Here is an 11,513-nt window from a genome sequence, read left to right as displayed (position 1 = left end):
GTTAATTCTAACATTTGATATTTTTGTATATATTTAGCATGTTTCTCTTGAAGTTTATGTTCTTCTTTGTTATTTTGTCTTCTTTGTATGGTGTGCTATTATCTGCTATGAACTTATTAAAAGTAATCTTTATGGTTTGTGTTGTTCTTTGTTACATTATGTTTTTTTTTTTTTTTGGTATATTGTGTTATTATCTGTCATGATCGTATTAAATGTGTTCTTTGATATTGTGCTATTATCTGCTATGAACTTATTAAATGTAATCTTTATGGTTTGTGTTGTTCTTTGTTACATTATGTTTTTTGTATATTGTGTTATTATCTGTTATAATCGTATTAAATGTGTTCTTCTTTGATATTGTGCTACGAGGGCTAGTCAAGAAAGACTTGGACTGATTTTTTTTCTAGGCAATTTATTATTACTCAGCAACTGGCACATGAACCTTTTCAAAGTAGTCCCCGCCCATTTGAATGCACTTTTTCATTCGACTCTTCCAGTTCTCAAACACGTGTCGCAGGCCATTCTTTGAGAGGTCCTTCAAAACCGCCTCCGATGCCTTCAGAATCTCGGAATTATCGGAGAAGCGGTGTCCACGCAGTCTGGATTTTAGGGCAGGGAATAGAAAAAAGTCGCACGGTGCGGTAGGCGTCTTCACCATCCTCAAACCTTTGCAACAGCTCCCTGCAAGTCTCCACTCGAACGGCCTTCTGCTCTGGTGTCAGGAGTCGCGGAATCCATCGCGCACACACTCGGCTCATGTGGAGGTGGTCATGCAAAATTTTGAAGGCACTGCCATGAGATATGCGTAGTGCGGCTGCCAGATCGTCGATACTGATGCGGCGATCTTCTCTAACAATGACTGCTGCCGTGTTAATGTTCACCTCAGTAACAGCTGACGCTGATACACCTGGTCCACCAGCTTTCGTGATTGTCATTCGGCCCTCTTTAAACTCTTTGAACCACCAGAACACGGTACTTCGTGGCAGAGCGTCATCTTTGTAGGCTGCTCTCAACATTCCTAGAGTTTCTGTTGCACTTTTCCCCAGGCGATAGCAGAACCGTATAGCTGCAAATTGTTCATCTCGTAATGACTCCATTTCTTCTACAGGCGACTTCTAGAGGCGGCGCAGAACATCACCTGCAATAAAAAGTCGTGGTTACCAAACATGCAATGATTCCTTAACTACATTTTATATATATGCACAGCAAGACATATCCTACTTGTATGCCAAACTATGAAGCTCCAGCGTTAACAGAACTGCCGGGAAAAAAATTAGTCCAAGTCTTTCTTGACTTGCCCTCGTATTATCTGCTATGAACTTATTAAATGTAATCTTTATGGTTTGTGTTGTTCTTTGTTACATTATGTTCTTTGTATATTGTGTTATTATCTGTCATGATCGTATTAAATGTGTTCTTCTTTGATATTGTGCTATTATCTGTTATGATCTTATTAAATGTGTTCTTCTTTATGGTTTGTGTTCTTCTTTGTTATATTGTGTTCTTTGTATGTACTGTAATTATCTGTTATTATCTATCTTGTGTTCTTTATGATTTGCGTTCTTTGTTATTTTGTCTTCCTTGTATGTTGTGTTATCTGCTGTGATCTTAAGTGTGTTCTTCTTTATGGGTGGTGCTCTTCTTTGTTATATTGTGTTCTTTGTATGTTATATTATTATTTGTTATGATCTTATTAACTGCGTTCTTCTTTATAATTTGTGTTCTTTGTTATTTTGTCTTCTTTCTATGCTTTGAAAAATGAAATGAAAACTTTGAGTTTTACGTCCCATGTTTATGCCGGTTAGGCTAAAGGAGACGATGGTCATGCATAATGAGTGAAATGGTGGAATGAAGAAAGTGGGAGGAAACGGGAGAACTCCGAGGAAACCCACGCACATGGTATTTGTCCGCCACAATTCACTGGGCACGAACTGAGATCGAACCAAGGACCCCAAGTACCAGAAGTGAAAGCACTACCACTGAGCCACAGCGGCCCGTCTTTCTATGTTTTACACCCTCCATTCCGAAAGAAACCGAACTTTTGAAAACAAATAGTACCACTAGTGCCATCTGTTGTAATATTTTACCGGTAGATGGCGTAGTCCCTCATTGACAACTGGTATAAATGTCATGACATTTGGATGCACGGCAACAAAGTTATTGCGTTTCAACTGTCAGTGAGTTGTGTACATCGGTCGGAAAATGAGTTTCAAACAACGAGCTGCAATTGAGTTTTGTGTTAAACTGGGTAAAACTTTTAGTGAAACGCACCAAATGCTACGAAATGCATATGGTGATGAGTGTCTATCCCGTACGCAAGTTTACGAGTGGTTCAGGCGATTCAAATCGGGTAGAGAGACGCTGGATGATAACGAAAGATCAGGCCGTCCCAGAACCGGATTATCGGAAGAAAACATCGAAAAAGTGCGTGAAATCATCAAACATAACAAAAAATCGTCACAGACAGTCACTGGAGAGTTTTACTTGGGCGTCATGAAGCGTTTGCTGGCAAGAATTCGTCGTATTCGGCCCGAATATCGCGAAATCGGCAGTTGGACTCTTTTGGACGATAATGCACCATCACATCGTTCGCGACTTGTAACTGAATTTTTGGTCAAAAATCACATTATTCGGTTACATCATCCGCCCTATTCACCAGATCTTGCTCCGTGCGATTTCTATCTGTTCCCGAAACTGCATTTGGCGATGAAAGGAAAGTGGCACGCATCGATTGATGCCATTGAGAAGGCGACGACCGCCGTCCTAAAGACCATTCCAATAAAGGACATGGAGAAGTCGTTTGACAACTTGTTGGAGCGTGCAAATATGTGTATCGATGCAGAAGGGGAATACATTGATTAATAAAAATGATTTGTTCCAAAATGTACATTGCTTTTTTGTTTTTTTAAAAAGTTCGGTTTCTTTTGGAATGGAGGGTGTATTATCTGTTATGGTCTTATTGTGTTCTTTGTGATTTATGTTCTTGTTTATTACTTTGTATTCTTTGCATGTTGTGTTATTTTTATTCTGAGTTTATAGCTGTGTTCTTCTTTGTTATTTTGTCTTCTTTGATATCTGTTTTATCTTCAATGCATGGTTCTTGCTATTTGTCTACAGACTTTTGCTGTGGTAGTTGATGTATGTGTCAGAAGCAGATAGCGAGGAAATGTATTTCATGTACAAAGAAGTAATGCCCATAAAACGCTAGAAACTAATGTTTTTTTACAATGATATTTTTGGTTATCACGATTTCTTTGACATGAAATTTGTTTAGATATTACGTCCAGTAAATGTCCTAACCTTTGTATTGAATCATAGGAATGTAACACTTTTCTAGTTAACTTTTGTAACTACAATACTGTTTGCAATTCCAGTGCTAATTGTACATCCTTGTGGTATTCTTTCATGTAATTTTACGACTGAATACTATTGGCGTGACTAGAATATTTTATTATTAGTGGCCATGGCCCCTTACTTCTAGAAGTTGAAAAGAATTTTTCAGGTTCAACCTGTGTTCCAAAAGTATCCTAGTGGTGGGAGAAGCATTGATCTAAAAGACTACTCCTTGCAGTTATACCTATGCTAAGTCCTCGCTTTACTATCAGTCCCGAAATAATTATAAAGTATAAAAGGGATAATATGTATTTACTACTTAAATTGACCATTTTAATTCAAGGAAGCATAAACACGTTTCAATCATTCAACTAAATAAGTATTTCTCTCTCTCTCTCTCTCTCTCTCTCTCTCTCTCTTTTTTTTTTTTCTGCGTATGTGTATGCCTGTGTGTATGTATATGTGCATCTGTCTGTCCCATTATAACTTTGGAAATATTTAAAATCAGAAATCAAATCCATTCTTTGATATTTACAAAATGTGCAACTTACCTGTGCTTCAAATATGTGCAAGAATAAATAGTAAAAGGCACTAACAAGATCATCACCAAGTGTTGAGTTTATGCTAATACAAATTGTTCAAATTTTACAATTTTTCATGATAACCTTCATTTTAAAGAAATGCAATTCAGTTTTGATACAATTTTTTAGGCATTTTTCTTTGTCATCCTTCTTTATTCGGGATACAATCAAACGGGTGAACAAGAAGAAGAATTTATCTCATCTTAAAAATATGTTCCATGGTAAATTTTGCTGCTGCTGCTGCTTAAATAACTTTATTTACAACAAGAAGTACCTCTAGGTTCACGCCGTTTAGTTCGTGGTTTCTGACGATATTTAATGAAAAGCGGGAAACAAGTTATCATAAAGATCCAGAAGATAGAGGATACCACTGGGATTCATGCGCGCCGATTACGTGTGTGCTCCGGGGCTCCGGCAACCACACAAATGATCTTGTGGGTGCGGTGCACCCACAAGATTTTTAGTTTGGACTCGGGTTTGGACCCGTTTCTCTTGCATTTAAGTCAGCCATGTTACCAAGTTAGGGCAGCTCCAACTTATCCTTATAGTACCGGTATATTTTACTTACCACACCACAGTCCTTTATGACAGTTAATAATAATAAAAAAAGAAATCAATCAAATATCGAAACTTCCCTGAAAACATACAAGCTAGCACGTCCTGCCATTGATATGCACCCACATAAATTTTGGAAAGTCGGCGCCGTTGATGGGATTACCTGGTGATGTTGAAACAAGATGTCTGTAGATAGAGTGTCGTTGCTCATTGTGATGAACTCTGAAGGTGGAGATGATCACTCTTCCCGTGTAGGTTGTTGTCCATTCTTTAAGATAAGAAAGATTAGATGGGTGGAGTGTGTTTCTGGGATGCAACATAGATTCCTCGTTATTACTTCTAAGAATATTGATATTCCCTCATATTTTTAAACGATACCTTTATTTTCTTCACGCCAACCACGATATTTTCTACAATGTCTCATAATTTAGTCCATTACAACCAGTATTACTAGTGTTTTTGTCAATGTTCTTCAACCATAAATAATCTTCCTCCGGATCCAGGGGCAGGAGGGGGCAACCGCCCCGCCCCCAAAAGGTATAGTTTTTACTTCCAGCATTTATCGTTGGAAAATACAAATATGGTCTTTTTCTGACCGATTCAATCTGTGTGATAAGCCTTAGCAGAGTCTAATCAAAATGTGTGGAACTTTATAGTACTTAATACAGACATACTTAGGAAGTGTGAGTACTTCCGTCCCTAGTTCCTTGAGGCGATCACTATAACCCCCAAAGGAGCGAGAATGTGATTCATTCGTTGAACGAACAGCTGTAGGAAGGAGGGTAAGACGGCTCACTCTTTGAACTAAAAAGGTATATTTCAAACTTATGTCCTAGAAAAAGGAAACGGAAATGGAATTCGGGTCCTGAAACTTCAAATACCTTTACCGTGGATAAAGAGAAATATAGAATCTTAAGCGATCCTTACCGAAAAGCTCTCTGAATCTGAGACTTTTCAGTTGGTTGATTGAGTGATATGTATTTACGTCATTTGTCAAATACGATGCTTTACAGAAAGAAAACTAAAGTTTAAAGTTGGATCTGAACCACTGTAGTGCGTTCGATGCTCACTCACCGAGAATCAAACCACAGAACCTCATGCATCAAAGATTCGTTCGCTAGCTACTAGATCAACAAAGAGAGCCGTGATTTTTGGGATTAAACACGGAAACATTAGGAAGGGACCAGGGATTTATTGTGACTTTTAATGGCATTTCATCTTTTCTTGGGACATAACACATATATAAAAGACAAAGTCCTGAGTAAATAACTGATCGCACAGGCCAAACCGCTCAAGCTAGAAACTTGGAATTTGAACAGTATATACGATTTATGACGTAGGGTATCACTAAGGAAGGATTTCTTGGAAATCCGAACAAAGCAAGGGGTGGCCATCTCTCCGAATCTCTTAAGGATGGAGACTTGAAATTTGATATTTCACATTTTAAATAAGTTGACACGCGTTTCAACGATTTTTTGATACTTTACTAAAATGGGGGGAAAAGGTGGAAAGAAAAGGGGGTGGGGATTGCAATTATTATAATAAGATCAATATCTAAGAATCTTTGAAGATTAGAAGCATGAAATTTGGTGTATGGATTTCTCACTTAAAATAATTCAATACATATTTTAGCAATTTTGATATTTTACCTAGAAGTAGAGATGCAAGGGCTCGGAAAAAAACCGGCTTTTTTGGAAAAAAACTCGGTTTTTTCTGCTTTGCTTTTTTGCTTCGGAAATTTTGGGCTTTTTTCAAAATACTGCTTTAAATTGATAAAACAGACTTTGTATCGCTTCTCTATAACACAAAAAATAATTTAATTAGCGGTTGATGCTGATAATAATATAAAACATCGAAAATAAACTATGAATTTCGAAAAAATATTTCAAAAATTTTTCTTCAACATATTTACATTATGAATTCCACAGGATTAACCAATGTATATAATAAGAATTTTTTAACTTCCTATATACAAAAGTAAGCAGAGTTGGCAAGAACCGTGGTTGTTTTAGAAAATGCCAAAAACCCGTTTTTGGGGGGATGTTTAAACCAGGCTTTTTTGGTTTAAACCAGGCTTTTTTGACTTAGATTTTTTGCTTTATGTATTTATATTACATATTCACAGAAATAAGTTTGTTTCGCCTTGATGTTATTATGCAACAGGGGGGTTATGCCGGAAGAACTCCCATAAGCTTAAAGAAGTGCGGTCAGTAAATTTCTTAAGTTGAGAATCTCCCGCCCTAGTCATTGGGAAAACCCCGTCATTACTTGAAATGTAAGACAATAACGGGAAAATCCTGTTATTGCTTTGCATGTAAAATTTAAAGGTCAACGTACCATAATCAGTACGCTAAAACTGAGGTATTAAATTACAAATTTAGTACCGGTACGTAGATATCATTGAAAGTCCAATCCAAGCTAATGTTGGAAGCTACGTAGGCAATCGATAAATTTTGCCAATTTCTATCAATATGTTTAAGCAATATTGGCTTCTTTATAAAACAACACGCATTTAGGCATGCAGAAATATACAATTTGGTTTGTTTCGTATATTTAGGCTTAACATCCTTACGAAATACCGAGGTTATCAAGGAGAAGACTTTCGCTTAAACTGACATCCGAACCGCTACTTGGGTTACGCATGAAAGAAGGTTTGTGGTTCGACCGAGAATTGAACTTGGGACACCTTGATTAAAAGGTGAAAGGGAAATAAAACTATTGCAGGTGGTTTGATATCTGGAAACGTTACCATGAAGTTCACACGATTCGCATTTTTCATTCTTATTATTTTTGTGGTTTAAACCAGTTATTAAAAAAAAATTGGTGTAAACCAGCCAACCCTAAAAGTAAACACTTCTACGGAATATATTTAAGTTAAGCTAAATACAACTGCACAACAAACATAACTGAGTGATTAGCTTTTGCGCTTCTATCGGGAAGTCCGGGATTCAACCAGCATTCGACCATTCTGACAAAGCTTTTCTTCATTCCATCTGTGAATGTAGAAATAGTGCGTGTACTGTGAGTTGGGCGACTTCCTTTTTTATTATTTTTAAATCGTTATAATTACTAATTACCAGCAGTGACGGTTTTGCGAAGGTTAGGGGGGCGGTCTTTTGGACTGAAGCCCGTTCCCCAAAGTTACGGAATGTCTGCAACAAACGAAATATCTATTATTTATGCCTTTACTCATAAACTTTAAGCTCCCGTCAAATAAAAATTACGAATGTTTGAAAAAACTAAACATTAGTAAGAAACCCTTCCCAAAATACTTTTCTAAATCCGCCACTGATTCTCAGTATAAAATGATTTTTAAAGTTGTATCCGGAAGATTATTGCTAAACATATAAACGAAACGAAATATTAGTTATGCCTGTACTCATAAACTTCAAGCACTTCCCAAATAAAATTAGGACTTTTTAGGAAACGAAACAATCAGAAAAACCCCTCCTAAAGTACTTTTCTAAATCCGCTACTGATTATTTGTATAAATTGGTATTGAAGGTTGTGTCCGGAAAATTATTGCTAAATCACTTCACAGCTACAGTATAACAGAAATGTGGAAGTACGGTTTGACGGATATATTGAAAAACGTACACTTTGACGGATAAGTAGAAAAACGGGCAAGTTTAACTTTTGCACTAGAAGCTAGAGTACTAAAAGCCCTTAGAAATGAAACACGGATGACAAACTAGAGAAGAAAAAAGATGTCGATAACTCAAAAGTTAAAATAAAGTTAAATAGCCTCTAAAATTACCCTCAAATACTACATTCTTCATGTTAGCTTTAATTCGTAAAACATGTGCTCCATCCATCTTGATGGTGAATTTCAGAGCGAAGTATCACATTCAGGTCATGGAATTCTTATCTAACTATAGAATATACTATAAGAAAGCTATTTAGATAGAAAAATCATGAAGTTGAAAAAAGCCAAAATTTCCAAAATTCTCGTTTTTTTTCCCAAAAAAGCCGGCTTTTTATGTGAAAAAAACCATCGATTCAAAAAAGCCGGCTTTTTTGCATCTCTACCTAGAAGGAAAGAAAAGGGATGGAAATATTATTATTATTATTATTATTATTATTATTATTATTATTATTATTATTATTATTATTATTATTATTATTATTATTATTATAAGATGCCTTTCAAGGTGTTTGAATTTCGTAACAGAGTTTTAGTTCAATCCAATCCTATATAAAAGAGAGAAGGAAGATCGCAAATTATTGTGACACAATTGCACGTAGGAGCATTTGCTATATCGTGCGAGGCCATATGCAGAGCAAATTGGGAGTCTGGGGGCTAAGGCCTACCTAGGCGAAGGCTAGTATAATATAATGTTATTGTTGTTGTAAGGATCTATAATTATACCATGTTTCTAAAAACTGCATTTAAGAAATGACCTAATAGAGCCAATTTCCAACCCCCTATTCCTAGTCTGATTTAATGCTTTGTAATTCTTTACATACTCAATTATACCACTGCAAAAGCGGTGTATTTGGACAAAATACCCTATACAGAGCATCAGCCGAAAGAACATTTTCAACACTAGAAAGGTTGAAGACATGGCTACGATCCCGAATGGGTGCAGATCGACTTAGCGACCTGGCACTACTATATACGCACCGAGACAAACGTAGATTACGATCGTGTCATCGACAGATTTGCCAGGAACAAGAAAGGACGTAGATTTGAGTTTGTGTTGTAACTTTCACAGAGATGGACTGCAAGGTGACTAAGGCTGTTGTGTGGTTTCCGCCCATCGTGGTTTTTGCCAGTAATTATTTTGAACTCGTGCGTATTCCCCAAACTTCATGGGTCTGAGTCTAAAGTTGAATTCCTTCGATGTACCTAAATCGCAAACGAAATCAAGAAAGATGAACAAACTCAAAAAAGCTTTTCTTTAATTGCTCTTTTAAATCTTTAACTGAAACAAAAGGGCACAACTACAATCGTAAAAAATGTGTACCGGTATCTAGGCTATATATTTAAAAAAAAACAGTTATATATCGTACATATGATATCTGTTTGTTTAACGTCCCACGATTATGCCAGGACGGGTAAAGGAGACGTGGATCTACTGATTATAGTAGAATCCGAACCATTTTTTCGTTCAACTGTACCCTTACCGGGAATCGAACCCGGAAACACTCGCACCAACGACAAGCTTGTTAGCGATTAGACCAAACGGGATCCATATTATATATGAGATGAAAGAAAAACAAGTTATAGTACTTTATTCTACATTGGTAATTTCGTTTAAAGGTGAAAATTTTTTAAAATTAAATTTTAATTTGCGTTTTTTTTCAAATACCTGATATTGTCAAATAATATCGCCAGTTGGTATGTTTTAGGAAATATAGTTTGTGTGCAGTAATGAACGGAAATATTACGGAACTCTGGTTTTACATTTCTGATCTTTCGTTCATTTTATTGTACGCTTTGCTTTATCTTCCACAGTTTTTCATTTTTTTATTTATGCATTATAACGTCTTATATTGTGATTCTATATAATTTTAATTCATGTAAAATTTGTACATATTTCGTACTAGATCTGACAAAATTTCTGTTGAGTTTGTGTAGGAGAAAGTTTAGTATTGATATTTTTGTTATTACATTATTTGCACTATTTTATTGAATAAATTATGCATTTACCTTATTAGCGATTTATATGGTTAAGAGTCTTCATCCCGGCGAAATTAAAATACCGCTAATTTTACAGTAATTATGTGATATCTTCAAATAGATAAAAGATAATCGAAATGTGGAACAAGAGCGCCCTAAACAATATTATTCTACATAAGAAACCGTTATGACGACTCACTTATCTGCTTTCGATTTCGAGCCATTTTGAAAATCGGCATTTATTTTCGCGTTTCTAAACAGCTGAAAACGGAAAGCCATTAGGTGACTTGTGATAACGGTACCTCACGCAAAATAATATTGTCTAAGGCGCTCTTGTTCCATATTTCGATTATCTTTTTTATCTATTTGAAAATATCACATAATTACTGTAAAATTAGCGGCATTTTAATTTCGCCGGGATGAAGACTCTTAAGGAGTACTGCAATATATTATATTTATATAGGTTTTATATTCACAATTTATTTTTTTATATGTTACTGCTGTAGTTTAAACCGTCCGTCGCTCTGGGTTACTTTTAGTTGTGCAGTACAAGGTTTAAAATAAGTGAGAATTAGTGTTACGTATTAGAAATTATATCCATTTTATTCTCCTGTACTTGATCTGTGCCCTTGAGTGAGCAGTCCAGTTCTTTTAAGGACCTGAACATTCATATTTCGGGAGAAAACCACGAAATTCATGTTCGGGCAATCACTACCATGGGGAATAATCACGGAGCACAGTGGTATGAAATTCCTAAAACGTGGTCAAAAGTAAAAATGAGAAAGTTCCTATTTTGTTATTCTTAAATATCAGGTTGGCTACCGTGAGAGTTGGTCTCCTAAACTTTACCCATGTTAACGGCCCATTGTTTATACCAGAGCTAGTGTTGGAAGTCATAATGAACCTACTTTTGTAGGGTTACGTCTCGTAACATCTGATGCGCGCGTGAAATATAGCTTGAATTTCATATAAAATATTTCATTGTATACTCTTCCGATCTTTTAAAGTCAAAATGGACGTTGTTCCGGGAGGTATGTGAAGTATTTTAACATCATATAACTAACTAACTAACTAACTCTATGGCCTATGGAACCCGGAGGTTCAGTGCCGCGTTCACAAAAGCTCTCCACTGACTTCTATCCTTAGCTAATTGGATCCAGTTTCTACTTTGTATTCCTATCTCTGCGAGATCCATCTTAATATTATCCTCCCATCTGCGCCTAGGTCTTCCTAATGGTCGTTTTCCTATGGGTCTACCAGTCAAGACTTTGAAAGCGTTTCTACTTTCTTCCATTCTAGCTACATGACCTGCCCACCTAAGCCTCCTAGACTTGACGACCCTAACAATGTTGGGTAAACCGTATAAACTATGTAGTTTCTCGTTATGAAGCTTCCGCCATTCCCCACTCTCGTTCCTCTTG

Source organism: Thermobia domestica, chromosome 1 (assembly GCF_964235325.1).
Source record: "Thermobia domestica chromosome 1, izTheDome1.hap1.1, whole genome shotgun sequence".
In the NCBI taxonomy this organism is placed as follows: Eukaryota; Metazoa; Arthropoda; class Insecta; order Zygentoma; family Lepismatidae; genus Thermobia; species Thermobia domestica.
Note: the sequence above shows the minus strand (reverse complement) of the source record.